This window comes from Vanessa cardui, chromosome 21 (assembly GCF_905220365.1).
Source record: "Vanessa cardui chromosome 21, ilVanCard2.1, whole genome shotgun sequence".
Classification (NCBI taxonomy): Eukaryota; Metazoa; Arthropoda; class Insecta; order Lepidoptera; family Nymphalidae; genus Vanessa; species Vanessa cardui.
In genome coordinates, this window is record NC_061143.1 from 2,553,146 (window position 1) to 2,569,341 (window position 16,196).

The following is a 16,196-nucleotide window of genomic DNA, read 5'->3' on the forward strand; positions in this document are numbered from 1 at the left end:
TTATATATTTTTCATTAAAGCTGAGCACGAGATAAACAAAACTTTTAATACAAAAAAAACTAGGATCCCTGGGCCATCTCAGCTTATCTAGTCATTTGAGGCGAATTAATCTACAGGATAAGTCTTTTATTGTCGTTGGTACACTTAGATCTTAACAAATAATAGTCTAGTTCATTCAGAGAATAATTAAGATTTTATCTCAACAATTGAGCTTACAAAGACACGCGTGTTATTGCAAGTTGGAAATGGAAATAAGATTATTTTTTTCTTCAAATGCGATAAAGTACAGTCAGAGTAAGAAAACCTTCGTCAGTCTTCAAATTAATTCCTTCGTCAAGTCTTAAAGTCTTAGTACCTTTTAAATCTAAACATCAAATCATTGCGACGCAATATGTCATTCTCGATCGGTAAATCAGATTATCGTTCATACTGAGCTCACGAAAATAGATCTTAAGGTGACGAATCTTTTCTTACCCCGAATGTACAATGCTCCCACTGTCTTCCTATCAATAGATATCCCAAGCTGTGATAAAAACTATATATAGGGATTTGAAATTCGAAGAGAATCTTCGTCATTTAATGTAAAAGAGTTTTTTGCAATTTCAGGGTATTCTTTAACTATGTCGCTTCTAGTCTTTTAAATTGACATATTTTTTTATCTCACGGTAAATTATTAAGCTAAAAATCCCAGTTGCAGTTCCACTGGAAAGTTACAGATAATACTCTTTTTTCAAACCTTAATCGAAATCCACTTGAGATTTTTACGACGTACAGTAATGTTTTATTTGCGATAGCCGAAATAAAATTAAATAAAGATTAGATTTATGAGTCTTTAAAAGCGCTTAAAGCTTATTAAGTGGGATCTCTTTTAAATCAATATATAGTAATAGGCGGGACTGCTAATATATTTTTTGTAGGTATTGGTGAAAAATATGCCTCTGGAGATATAGATCTAATTGCTATACACTAATACATACTTAAGATAAATAAATGATATAAAATTACATAATAAATGTTATATAAAGGTAATTAATGAAAATCGTCTATATTATTAAAAAATATTCTTATTAGTAAAATTATTCTGGTGAATGTAATTGATTCTTAATCCATACTGATGTTAAAAATGCGTTAGTTGCTCTGTCTGTCTGTCTAGCTTTCAAGCCAAATCTATTGGACCGATTTAAATGAAATTTGGTACATAAATAGTCTAGAGCCTGAGACATAGACTACTTCTTTGGAAACAAAGAGGTAAGACCTCTTTGAATACCAATCATCAACGTAATATTTTAAGCTAGTTTATAAATATATTCATATTCTACGCGAACAACAGCTAGTTCAATATAAAATATAAAACTCACTCACAAAATTAAATATACACAATTTAAATTATTGGTAAAATAAATATCGTTTACAGAGACAAGCCGTGAAGCTGTCTATTTCGATTGACTTGTTACTTAATTAGTTTAGCAAGCATGCAAGTAAGCTTGACCATGTAGCCTTCAGTTCACTAATCACAATATCATAAAAATTCGCTTCAATTATTTAGTAACAAAAACCAAATGTACATTTTAATATATCGTAACCTATGTAACCTAGGTCTAGTGTAGTAGCATCCAAAGACTAAAATAATACGCTGCAGAAGTTTTCTCAAATCTATAGCATGTATTAAAATTGGAGTGTCTGTTTATAATATTAAAAAAAGCCCCTTTTTACTCAATGTATATTTAGTATACACGGTGCATATACCAAAATAACATTTTTTACAATTTTTGTCTGTCTGACTGTCTGTTTGTTCCGGCTAATCTCTGCAACGGCTGGACCGATTTTGCGGGACTTTCACTGATATAATAAGGAGTAACTTAGACTACAATAATTTTTTTTGTTAAATTCAAACGCGTACAAGGTCGCGAAACTGCTAGTTTACAATAAAATTTATCATTTATATTTTTGTAATTGTATACAGTTAAATAAATAAGTTTAGTTTAATTTAAAACTTAGAATATATTACCGCTGATTCAGTCATATTTGGAATTGGAAATATTTTATATGTCAAACTTAAAACAATATTGGGAAATATCAGACTGTCGAATTAAAAAAAGATTAATTAAAAAAAGAACTTAAAACAAGATTTCATTTCATTCACTTCAAACTTACAGTTCAATTGGTCGAGTGGAACTCGTTTGCCCACTGACAGGTGAGTTTTATAAAAAAGTAGGTAACGTTAAATTCTGCTTAAGCTCACAAGATAGACTCGATAAATGAGTTAAAATTAGTTCGTACGAACTTACTTGAACAATATTTTTGATGAAATTAATCGAGACGATGTAGCATTAATCAGTTAATTAGATAATAAATATTTTATTTAATTTTTTTTGTTTTGCATATTATTATCTTTTATATCGAAACTAGTTGTCACTTGCAACTTCTGCGTGTTTTAGAGATTGGTTATTATGTTTTGACAAATGTTCTTTCTTGGCGGTCAGCTTTGCTTCACACCAAATTTCATCAAATTATGTTCATTGGTTCGGTCAAGAAAGAGCTATAGATAGACAGCCAGAGTTACTTTTACATTTATAATATTAGTATGGAATAATGGAATATTAATTTTAGGATTTATCATAAAAAAACATCAAAAAAAATTGGAGATTTTTAAATTATAAGGGCAATAAAAACCAGTGTATCTACAGGCACAAGGGACATAACATCTTAGTTCCCAAGTTTGGTGGCGCATTGAAGATGTGAGGAATAGTTAACATTTCATTCATTATACATATATGTCATTGTCTATGGGTGATGGTGACCACTTACGATCAGGTGGCCCATATGCTCGTCCGCCAACCTATACCATTAAAGAAACCTCAAAATATATTACATAATAATGCGCTAAATCCTTAGCTTTATTCATGTTAAGTCAAAACGAGTAGCAACTGTAAAGGAGAAAAATGGAATGAACCCGTCCGAATCAGAAGTCCAATTAAACTGAAAACAGTTCACACAATCAACCCACATATTTAATGGTCAGGGTATCAAAAGATTTCCGTAGGGTTCTCATCTACGTACATAAACATAAGTATATTATTTTGTTATACATTGTTAATTGGTTTTATAAAGAGAAATTATATATTATGAACAAATTTAAAATATCAGTCGTTAGAACGCGTGCATCTTGGCTGATGATTGTGGGTCCAAACTCAGGCACCACTGAGTATTCATGTGCTCAATTTGTGTTTATAATTCATCTCGTGCTCGGCGGTAAAGTAAGACATCGTGGGGTCTGCATGTGTCTAATTTCATAGAGTTCTGCCACATGTGTATTCCAACAATTCGCATTGGAACAGCGTGGTGGAATATGTTCCAAACTTTCTCTGCAAAGGGAGAGGAGGCGTTAGTCCAGCTGTGGCAAATTTACAGACAGTTGTTGTTTGTTTTTGTAAAGTATCTTCTGTCAGTAGAAAATCTGACAATGACAATATAACCAAAACCAATGTATTCATTGTTACACTAAAGTAATAAAAAAAAGTAAATTAAAACGAGGATTCCATTAGTCCGTAGAATGAAAAGGTCGTAAATAAAATTTATGCCGAAGCATAAAAGCATCTAACGTTGAAAATCAAAAAATACGAAAACATTCTTCAGTTTTCCCATATATTTCCTCATCGTGTATTTTACCGACAGGAAAAATCCCTAGAATTGTTGTAATTAGGAGTGAGAGAGCTTGTGAGACAAAAGACATAATATAGCATTTATTAACTAAGGATGGCGGTGCATTGACGGTGCAAGGAATGGTTGAAAATCAAAATCAAAATAAACTTTATTTAAGTAGGCTTATACAATCATTTTTGAATCGTCATTTTACAATTAAGTGAAGCTACCACTGATTCGGAAAGTAGATTCTACCGAGAAAAACCGGCAAGAAACTCAGTAGTCACTCTTTTTAAACATTTAAAAAATAAAAAGTCAAGTTAGTTAAATACAATTATTTAAATTAATATATCGCGTGAAGTCAACAGGTATTAACTCCACGCTTTTTTAACATCTATAAAATCTTGTATCGAATAATATGCCTTTTTTACCAATGATTTTTTTAAATTATTATAGATGGAAATATCTATTATTGTGGATGGAAACTTAGGCTTATTAAAGATGGAAACTTAACTCTAAAATTCGGTATGAAAGGATTATCTGTGACAGCGATACCGTAACCAGATATAATGTTTCAAAATTACAGAATATCTAGATGCATGTGAGATGATAAAATCTATATTACTATTATAAATGTGAAAGTAACTCTGCCTGTTTGTCTGTCGCTCTTTCACTACAGATGAACCGAATTTGATGAAATTTGGTGTGAAGTAAGCTTGAACTTCAAGAAAAGACATCAGGCTACGTTTTTTGCCGAACAAAACCAACCAACTCCATAAAATGCGGGCGAAATCGCAGGTGACAACTAGTTCTATATATGACTAAAGCTAAGAGTTAAAGACGAGGCCTCTTATTAATCGATTCCGTAAAGGTAACATAATACTTTGTAATTATATTATGAACCCAAATATAGTTTTATGGTGACCTTTTAAATAGTTTAGAGGAAAAATAATTACATATCACACTTCCTTATTCAGATAACATCAACGACAAGACAAAATAAGTAAATTGTTTATGTGTTGGTGTTAAATATTCTTATGTTATTATAAGCTTAATCAATGGCGAATTAAGTTGTTTGTGTTCAGTTGATAAAGTGGAACAGTCAATAGCGATAAACCTGCATATGTCGACTGATATTACTAGGTCATCGATGCGTGAGGCCTCTTGTTAGGTTTGTTTAGGTAGCCCTAGAGGGCAAACGAAATTTATGGCTTTTGTGTGCAAAGTATGTATTTTGAGTCTTGAACTGTATAATATTTTAGTGCTGGTACAGGAATAGAGCTTGTCTTATAAGCGCCTTACTAGAAAATTATTTCCTGAGAAATTTGGCATCCGATTCGTGGTTGGAATTAAACTGCCAGATCATATCTATACAGCCTATACTGCTTCGAATACAAATTAATGGGACAAGTCGAAATGAATTATGATGAATTGGTCTTAGTGATTCCATTTTTAAAATAAGACAATTCGCTGTTAATATCATAATGAAAATTGCGAGGTAATCTGTATCTATATATTAACATAAAAAAAGTTTTTTTTTTAAATTTTCAAAAGTCATCATTTCGCGGTCAAAGGAGTATGAAATTTGGGACAATTAAAAAGAAAAACATAAAAAAAAAGTTTCACACATAGTATGAATTTGACACGCACATGTACCTATACAAATGTAATAATGTATATATGTCTAATAGGAATTTCGACCTATGAGCTACCAAAGTTCCAAAAAAATTAAAGGTATTCTATTTGATACTATATAGTATTTCTACGTAATATGGCAGCCCTAGACGCATTCAAAGGATTCGTCTACAGTTTGATCTGTATATGTGTGAGGCGTCCTTCTCCCTCAAACAAGTGAAGCACTATTTCGGGCAAATAGTACAGGAAATGAATCTGTGGGTGAATACAACAAATACGGGTTAGAACTAATCTAACTAATAATCTCTAATAGTTACTAAACTATTCAGCATTTCTAATTAGACCAATTTTTTGGCCAAAATTTTTGGAATTGCAATCAAGAATAAAAAAAGGAGAAGATTTGTTATTTGTCACCCAGTTCTGCTTGAATTGTTTGCTTATATTTCCTTATAAAGAAATGTGTGTTAGGGTTAGGTGAAAGACGGGGAAACTTATTCCACACATCTGCTACACCGTGGCATAATATCCATGTGGCTAAATTGAACCCCATAACGAGGTAATCACGAAGGTTACGTATTTTATTATGTTTGCAAATGTATGCCCAACTCGAATTAGAGTAGAGTTGTGGAATGAGTTTCTCCACAAATGGGATGCTTTAAATTGCAGATATGTTTACAGTCGGTTACTTTAATTTTCATTTCAATCAAATCAAATCAAATCAAAATAAACTTTATTCAAGTAGGCTTTTACAAGCACTTTTGAATCGTCATTAATCAATTAAGTGAAGCTACCACCGGTTCGGAAAGTAGATTCTACCGAGAAGAACCGGCAAGAAACTCAGTAGTTACTCTTTTTTAACATTTTTTTTTTTTTTTTTTTATTATTCTTTATTGCACAAAAACAAGTACAAAGGGCGGACTTAACGCTATAACAGCATTTTCTGCCAGCCAACCCAGAATAGTGTAGGAGAGTAGTCAGTAGGGTGTGCACAGAAGTAAAAGAAAATTTTAAAATATATACATAGCAATAGATGCTTGTAATAATAATAAATATATATATTAATAATACAATACATTGCGATGTTATACATAAATATACATATACATAATATACATAAATATACACAAACAGATACATAATATATAAGTACATAATTATTTAACATATATACATAAATATATATATACATATATATATATATATATATGAATCCAATTATGATAAAAATATTGATGAAAATACATGACACAGTGTTGACAGACGACAGATAAAATTGTTTTACTTGGCGCTTGAAGGAATCGCGCGATGGAGCTCTACGAATATAATCAGGCAAAGTGTTCCAAAGCCGGGCTGCAACTAGAGAGAAAGAGTTGGAAACAAAGCCAGATTTATGGGAAGGTATGAAAAGGGTAAGAAATTGAGAGGATCGTAGGGGCTTATTGTGAGTAGAGGAAAGAAGAGAAAATTTAGAGGATAAGTAAGTGGGAGCATTAGGGTCAGTAAGAATAGAGTAGAGAAGACATAGAAGCCGAGTATATCTACGTTCTCGTATAGGAAGCCAGTGTAACTGTTTCCTAAAACGAGAAACGTGGTCGAATTTGTGTAAGCTAAAGATAAACCGAATGCCAGAGTTAAGGAGACGATTAAGTTTATGTAGGTGTTCTTCCGACAGATCTAGATAACAGGAGTCACCGTAATCAAGAATTGGGACCAAGAGGGTAGTAACAAGCTGGATTTTGGTTTCCATAGGCAAAAAGTTTTTTAAACGCATCATGGAATGCATAGTGGCGTAAAACCTACGAGAAACTTCTTTAACATGTTCCCTCCAACTGAGTTTACTGTCAATGATAATGCCGAGGTCTTTAACACTGCTGCTGAACTCTATTGGTATATTATTATATCGTAGGCTGGGCAGAGTCAGAACATCTAATTTAGCTAACTGTCTCCCGCTGCCTATAATGATGGCTTGACACTTGGATGGATTGACAGTGATACCATATTTAGCGGACCAAAGAGAAATGCGGTGGAGATTGTCATTTAGGGAGTTAATGGCCGCGGCAAGATCATTGACAGTAGAGTGTTCGTAGAGCTGCAAGTCATCGGCATACAGGTGGTAGTGCGAAGTTAAAATTTTAGTGATGGCGTTTATAAAAACAGAAAATAACAGAGGAGATAATATGCCGCCTTGAGGAACGCCGGCACTCACTTCGCACCAATCAGATTGTAGCTGACCAATGCGTGTGGATTGCCGGCGCCCTCGAAGATAAGAAGAAAACCATTCAACGGTAGAGTCTGACAAGTTAGCATGGGAAAGAAATGCAAGAAGGAGGTCATGGTCTACTGCATTGAAAGCATTGCTAAAGTCAATTAGCACGAGCACTGTGAGTTGCTGGTTTTCCATGGCGATACGAATATCGTCCGTGACCTTTAACAATGCTGTTGTTGTGCTGTGACCTGGGCGAAAGCCCGATTGGAGTGGATTGAATAAGTCGCATTTATGAAGGTAGCAAGAGATTTGTTGGTGTGCAATGGACTCCAGGATTTTGGATAAAAAGGGGAGAATTGTTATAGGACGAAAATGAGAAGGCAGCGAAGGATTTGATATTTTAGGGAGTGGGAGAACAAAAGCCTTGCGCCACATCTCAGGAAATGTACTCGTGGTAAAGGAGAAGTTGACGATATGAGTTATGGAGGGAATTAGAAAATTAAGGATGAGGGTAATCATAATTCGACTTACTCCATCGCAACCAACCGCCTTAGATTTGATCGAAAGAATGGTTTTCTTAACATCATTCTCCGTTATAGGAGAAAAGCTGAAAGGTGGGGAAGTGATTCTAGGCAAGCCATGTATTTCAGAAAGCGTTGAAAGTTTAGTTTGCAAGTCGAGGACTGGAGGTGAAGAGAAGTGAAGATTGAGATTGTTTAAATCGAATTGAGATTGATCAGGGAAAGCTTGAGACTTGCCAATACCGAGGGTATTTAAAAATTTTAAAGCTTCCTCGGGAGAAGATTCACGTATTTTGTCAAAGATATATCGGCGTTTGAGCTTCCTACACAACTGATTGCAGCGATTCCTTGCAGCTTTATAAGCTGACCAGTTGAGAGCGCAACGGTCCCTCTTATACTTACGGAAGGCTTTATCCCTCTTGGCTCTCGCTTTTCTTAAATCGTCATTAAACCAAAGGTTTGAAAAATTTTTTATTTTAACAAGGCGTAGAGGCGAGTGTCGGTCGAATAATTCAATCAATTTAGAGCACAGAAAATGCAACTTCTCGTCAATTGACGACAACACCTCTATCTGCGTCCAAGGGATAAGAGTGGCATCGTCCAATAGCCTGTCGAGATCTAGATGACAATAGCTTCGCAGCAGCAGCATCTTGGGTTTGGGCTTAGGTGGTCTGAATTTAAAGGAAGCGAATATTAGATCGTGGTGGGAGAATTCAGGCGCTGAAAACTGACCAAATTTAGAGACCAAGTCACCTTTGGACGTTATAATTAAGTCTAAGAGACTATCGGGTCCATCAATTGGGTGGTGTGTTGCAGCGAGCGGTAAAACCTGGAGGAACCTGAACATTTAAAATATACAAAGTCATGTTAATTAAATACAACTATTTAAATTAATATATCCTGCTAGGAAGTCAACAGGTATTAACTCCACGCTTTTTTATCATCTATAAAATCAATAGGTCCAAATTACAAATAAGCAATATTCCATTAAGTACATTTAACAGTAAGCAGTTGATTGTGAACTTCCAACTGGTTCTGCTTATAAATGAAGTTCCAAAAATATTAGTTTGTCTCTCTGATATGTGAGGATATTTAAACAAGCATATCTGCAGATAAACTTGACACATTAAAATACAAGGTTAACTCTACGTATTAGACGCGTTTCCACAATCGTATTCAAAACACAAATGCCAAAAAGTAATCCGTCAAATAAAGTGACTTTCATTGAAATTGAAAGTACATTTCCGTGTTTTATTTCAATTTAAGGTTTCCAAAAAAGCCCTGTATAAATGCAAATATTATGTTTCTATATTTAGTTTAGAAAATATATAATGTACACTCTGATAATGATCCTTCTCATCATTATTTATTTTCCGCTAAATAGAATTATTTTCATAAAATATTTTAATATATTAGCTGTAGTAATCACATATGACATTGTTATTGTTACGCTCATAATTTGCGGTAAGCCACCGCTTCGTCCATACCGAATTTACTTGATGATAGGAATTGTCCCAACTTGTCTGGGTATTTATATTCTAATACCAGCTCTACCTATAATACTCAGTGTAGCCTAATGGCTATGACTTCGTTCCCAAGGTTGGTGGCGCATTGGTGGTTGGTGTTGTAAGGGACCTTTTTATTTTTCCTAAATTACTAATGTCTGTATACAGTGCTAACTTAATATAATATTGCAATAAAAAAAACCAATAGCTCTACTGTATTAAACTTATTTTTCTAGTGTTTTAATTTTATACTAATGTGCTATTTCCCCACCCGACTTGATGTGGTCGAAATAACAATTAATATATGTATGTTACAAAAAATTTGATCATAGGATCACATCTACACCCAAAAAAACTGTACGATATATATGGAACGAAATAATAGCTCATAATATATAACCCAAGTGTAATCATATATCATTATTATAATATAGGTATTATTAATACAAAGATCAAATGATAAATCATGAGCATAATACGTCACAGCGGTTAATAATGAGCTTGGACATGCATTAATTTAGTTTGGAATGAAAGCCTTATTTACCAGTGCGAAGTCAGGACGGGACTTTGGATGTTCCTGCGGTTTCATTAGAGTATAACAAGTTATACAGATTCCATTCTAGCAATGCTGTCTGTTTACTGAGTTGATATTAAAAACTATGAAGTGTATCGTGATACAAAACATTTAATCTATAATAATATTATAAATGTGAAAGTAACTCTGTCTGTCTTTTCGACTAAATCAATGAAGCAAATTTCATGACATTTGGTGGGAAGCAAACTTGAACTCTAGGAAAGGGCATACGCTATTTTTTTTGTCTAACACATGATAACGCAAGCGACGCCACGGGCGATAAGTAGTCTATTATAAATTTAATGTTGAAGTTGTTTTTTAAGTAAGCCCTTGATTTGACATCTGTCAAGGTGTAAAATGTTTGTCAAAGCTGAGAACGCGTCGAGAAAATGGTACCCAACAGCTGATCACTCAACACACGCACACTATTAAAGTAGTATTACGTCACACACACCAATATAACATATATGGTTCGTTTGTTTTAGTTCTTTTGTAGCACAAGAGACCGTATGGATGAAAATTATCTAAGACGTAAACATCTATTGGAGTGCCTTGGTTCTAAGACCGACTTGAATGTCAAGAAGACTTGACGCTCTCTTAAGCTCTCCAGCCACGCTCTCCACTCCTTTATGTGTGCGTGGATACATACATTGTTATTATTTGACTTACATGTTTTAACATTCGAAATTTAAATTTGTAATAAAATTTTATTAATAAAGAAGTTTTTTTAAAAAAAGGTTTTATTTAGTTATAAAATAAATAAATAACCAATTTTGATGTTTCAAATTTGCCGGACGTTCCATGACATTATCATGCAATAACTAACCCTTTCAGAATTCACATTTTGAGGCGTTAGAGTGTAAACATTGCCAAATTCCAAGATTCTACATTATTTTTTTACAGTAATGTTCTATAATTTATTCGTCTGAACAAGTAATTTATCCTGTCAATATTCGTTTCTGGTCAAATTCATTTTCTTTCTTTTAAGGCTTGCAGCTTACACCACTACGCAGTTATCACGCAGATTGGAGACGTCCCAACAGTGGATGTTTACAGTGATTTACTCATTTAAACTAGGGAAGCTACGATGTCTGAGTTTAGCATGTCAATTTATTATACTGTATATCATATGACGTATATTAAGAGGTATAAGAACTTTATTAAACGAGGTTAGGAACTTATTAAAACTTTCTAGAAACTACTCGTTCCCTCTGCAGCCTTTTAGCTCCAGCTGTGCCAATATACAGAAATATCTATAAAATAACTTTAAGCTCCCAAAAATTTCATCAGTTTGTAATATAGCCGTCCAATTTTTTTTTTTTCTTTAATAACGACTTGAATATCCGTTTTCAGTATTTCCTCTGCTGTTATGGTCTCCTAGTACTTTTTATTTTTATTTCACTGTCAATGTTTATTTTTGGGTGATTTTTGTTTCATATTTTTATCCTCCCAGCTTGACTTGCATTCTTGACAAGCCTTTCGACATTTGTGTTGTTTTGACAAATCTTTTTTTAAGCGCCTTTGTATTTTCCTTCCTTAGCCCTTGGTTATCTGATTAATGAGTCCTACTTAAGGTATCATTATTATGTACTGCTTGTGATATATTTTAGAGCTCTATATGAACAGTATTTTTATGGCATCGTCATTGTCTGACGGACTAATGGGGCATGCTGACTTTAACTAAAAAGTTGCAATTAAAGCAAGATATATTATATGCATAATTGTATTGTAGTAATATTTTGATTGATTGATCGAGGTATCATATGTTATTTTAATTATTCATTACAGAACCTACGCATCAATATCTTAGGGATATTTTATGTTATAATACGTCGTTATACTGACTCACTCACTCGAAACATAAAAATACTAATTACTGCTTGGCGGTAGAATATTTGATGAGAGTTTAGTACCTACAAAGGCGGGTTTGTAAAAATCACCATAAAAGAAATCCAGTAACATAAAATAAATAATATAAAATAAAGAATAAAAATATTCTATTAACGTTACATATATTACATAACCAGCTTTATATAATAATAAAGACATGGATGTCGATCGATACACGAATGCAATAATATTATGATTTCAACAAAGTTTACAGAAATTACTCAGAGAACTGCACCTATTTGACCTCTGTTATCAAGATCAAATTACATTGATTTATAATTAACAAAATAATCAACAAATGAACTAAATGAGATTAATAATATAACGCTGTTCGTATGTTTATTATCTTGTATTCGTACACTCTTGAATTTACTCATAGCAATATTAGATTAAATTACCGTTTTATATAAAAGTAGAGTTACTCTAGTAGTCTACTACTATCAACTATACTACTCTATTGTATTGTGTATTATGTAGTAGTAGACTTGAAGAAAAATAATGTTGATTTATTAAATAAAATTATCTTACAATGGACACAATGTCTAAGTCCCCATGGTTGGTGGCGCATTGGTGAAAATTGCTTATAGCGTCATTGTCTATAGGCTTGTGATTTATAGTCAGGGGACTCATTTTTCTGCCCATTTTAATGGTAATGGTAAAAAAAGTAACAACAACAATACTCATTATGTAAAATGAACTAGCCCACCGGCCCGGCTTCGTCCAGGTCACATAACAATTTTAGGGTATCAATCATAAAATGTTGTCGGTATCCAATCGTTTAGTAGTATTTCAGTAACATACACACGTACATATGACTTATACCGTGACATTGTGCGCGTTTGAATTTAACAAAAGAGGTGTAATTGTTGTGGTATTACATCAGCTATCTGTCAAAGTTCCGTCTAGCCATTCCAGAGATTTGCCGGAACAAACAGACAGACAAACAAACAGACGGACAAAAATTAAAAAAAAATACAATTTCGTACAAGTATCCATATAGATTTAGTAAAAAGCGGTCCAATTTTATTATATGTATAGATTAAGATTTTAAGTATATGTATAGAATTGTACGAAATAAATTGACTTTTAAATTCTTAAGGGAATAAATGTCATGTTGTCTAGAAAGTATGTCCACGTAATACAATTACCTTGTTTCACGTCAGACCACTTAAAACTAAACTAGGACGACATGCCGATCTTTTACAATTAAGTAAATTTTAATAAATACTTTTAAAAGTTATGGACTTAAAATATGCAGAATTACAGATTATAAATAATTGTATATAATAATTATTATTATAAGTACGTATTAAAAACATTAATTATGAAAAACAATAATGAATTTTAATTCTTTTATTAATTATTATTTATTGCTCTTTATTTAAAATATTTTTTATCAGTGCAATCAAGATAATTAGTTATTTTTTAAATAACATTTTTATTTTTACAAATTAATAATTTTCTTATTTAATTTTCAAAAAATCAAAATTACAAAAAATAAATTTCAAGTAGGCATTTAAAAGCACTTTGGATCGTCATTTAACAAACTATATTAAGTGAAGCTTCCATTTTTTATTTGTTGTAGATATATAGTTAATTATATTAAAAGTTATGATTGTCTATTGCTTTTATTATAATCCGTATTTATTTATAAAAAAATTAATCCTAAAAAATTTATATTGTTTGTTGGAAGTGTTGAACACGGCCGTTATAATCTATTTTTATTTATTGCAAATGTTATAGTGTAATAACTGCTGATGATACTCAAAGGTACATAATTTATAAGAGGTACATAATATTTCCAAAAAAGAAAAATCTTTCGGAGTAACATTTTATATATATAATGAACACTAAGTGTCAGATAATCTAAGGCGGAGAATCGGAAACTTTAGCACACCTTGGTAAACATTTATCTCCAGCGGATAGTTAATTACTGTTTATTGATTGATTGAAATAAATTTATAACTAAATTAATAATAATTGTTCATTAATGGATAATTTGAGCGAACAAGAAAACATATCTTATCTAAGTTTGACGTGTCATATATTAATAATACCGGTGTGTTTGAATTTTCGAAATTCGAATTATTTAATAAATTCAGACGAATAAGATATATATATCACTAACACGACACAAAAATGTTACAAAAACCACTCCGAGGTCCCGGGTTCGATTCCCAGTCGAGTCGAAGTGGAAAAAGTTCATTAGTTTTCTCTGTTGTCTTGGGTCTGAGTTTTGTGGTACCGTTACTTCTGATTTTCCATAACACGAGTGCTTTAGCTACTTACATTTGGATTAGATTAATTCATGTGATGTTGTCCAATATTTACTTAATTCATATAAATTCTCAAACACAAATTAACAAGTACAAAACAAATCAAAAGAGCTCATATATGTGACTACCAAAATCGATAACAGATTACGATTATCTCAGACCTAAGATTATAAATGACCTTTTGATAGATGATTAACGTAAGAAAAACGACGTAGATCAACGAAATACGTCATCAATATGAGCTTATGCCGTGGGTAGCAAAAGCCATTATCCTACAGCGTTCAAAGGAATTTTATAAAAGGATCATTTTTGAAATCCATCTAACTCAGATAATAAGATGGAGCCTCGATGTGGATGTGGAGGCTTTACAGACGTAGAATAGAAATGGAACTTAAATGGGTACTCTACTCAACGTATATTTTACAGACAATCAGCAAAACATATATCACTTTAAATATATAAATTGGAAGTAGTAAGAAATTTATTTAAAAGAAATTAATAGGTTGGGGAAAAGTTTCTTCGTATTTTATATGAAAATTCAAAAGGTTTTTTTTTATAGTTTATTTACATTTGACTAAAGTATGTAGGTGCCATTTTGTTCCATAACTTTTTGCCATCTTGTTGGTAGTGACATGATCCCATTGCTGTAAAAATTTTGGGGCTTCTGATCGAAAAACTGCGACAAGTGGTTTTGGCAGTCCTCTCGTTATGTTAAGCTGACACTGCCTAAGGAATTCTGCAGAGACCGAAACAGACGAAAATCTGAAGGTGCAAGGTCAGGACTATACGGCGGATGCATTAATAACTCCCAGCCAAACTCTCGTAATTTTTGTTGAGTGGCTAAAGATGTGTGAGGACACATACCTTCTGTTGATCAATTCTGGCCGCTTTCTCTCAATTTCTTGCTTCAATCTCATCAATTTTTCGTAATACAGTTTTGAATCGATGGTCCTGCCGGGCGGTAACAGCTCACAATGAATGATGCCCTTCCAATCCCACCATACACACAGCATTACCTTGTTGCGAGTTAATCCGGGTTTTGTCACAGTCTGTGAAGCTTGACCGGCCTTTGACCACGATCTTTTTCGCACGTTCTTGTCGTATGTGATCCACTTTTCATCACCAGTTATCAGCTTCTTCAAAAATGGTTCGGTTTCATTACGTCGTAATAAAGAATCACAAATGAGTACACGGTTCATTAGGTTTCTTTCAGTGAGTTCATGAGGCACCCATATATCGAGCTTTTTTGTGTACCCAGCTTTATTCAAATGAGTCAAAACCGTTTTGTGGTCAATTGCCAGTTCTTCAGCTACATCTTAACTACTAATATGCCGATCTTGCTCCACTTTTTCAAAAATGGCATCAATTTTGTCCGTAACAGGGCGACCAGAGCGAGATGCATCTTTGATATCAAAATTTCCGGCTTAAAAACGCTTAAACCAAACTTGCGCTACTCTCACAGATACTGCATTAGGTCCATAAACATCACAAATTTTTTTCGCGGCTTGAGTTGCATTTTTACCTTTTTTATAGTAAAATTTTAAAATGTATCGAATTTCTTCTTTAGATTCACTCATTTTAACAACAACAAAAACAAATGAAAATCACACAAATTCCTAATTTGAATTTGGAAGTGCCTTCTTTAAAATTAAAACTTTTTAATGATACCAAAACCAGCCAGATACAAATGGTATAGCCAAAGAGATTTTATTACAAGTTCATACATACTATATGCGAAAAGACTTTTTCCCCAACCTATTTCGATTGATTATCAGCATGTTACAGTTCATATTTGAACAGTTTGCAGCTCTACAAGATAGATTATAATTTAACGGTATTTACAGTTTTACGATTGCATACATATTTTAATATGATAAAATATATTTATTTATTCCACCTATATATATTATCTTTGATTTTACTTTCAAAGTCCAATAGCGACGTTCT

At 32.8% G+C, this 16,196-nt stretch overlaps 1 protein-coding gene across 1 annotated transcript in view; it reads left to right on the top strand.

Moving 5' to 3' along the window:
- Positions 1-16,196, top strand: part of LOC124538722 (atrial natriuretic peptide receptor 1) — a 355,202-nt gene that overhangs the window by 182,533 nt on the left and 156,473 nt on the right. The gene's annotated exons all lie outside the window — the stretch shown is intronic.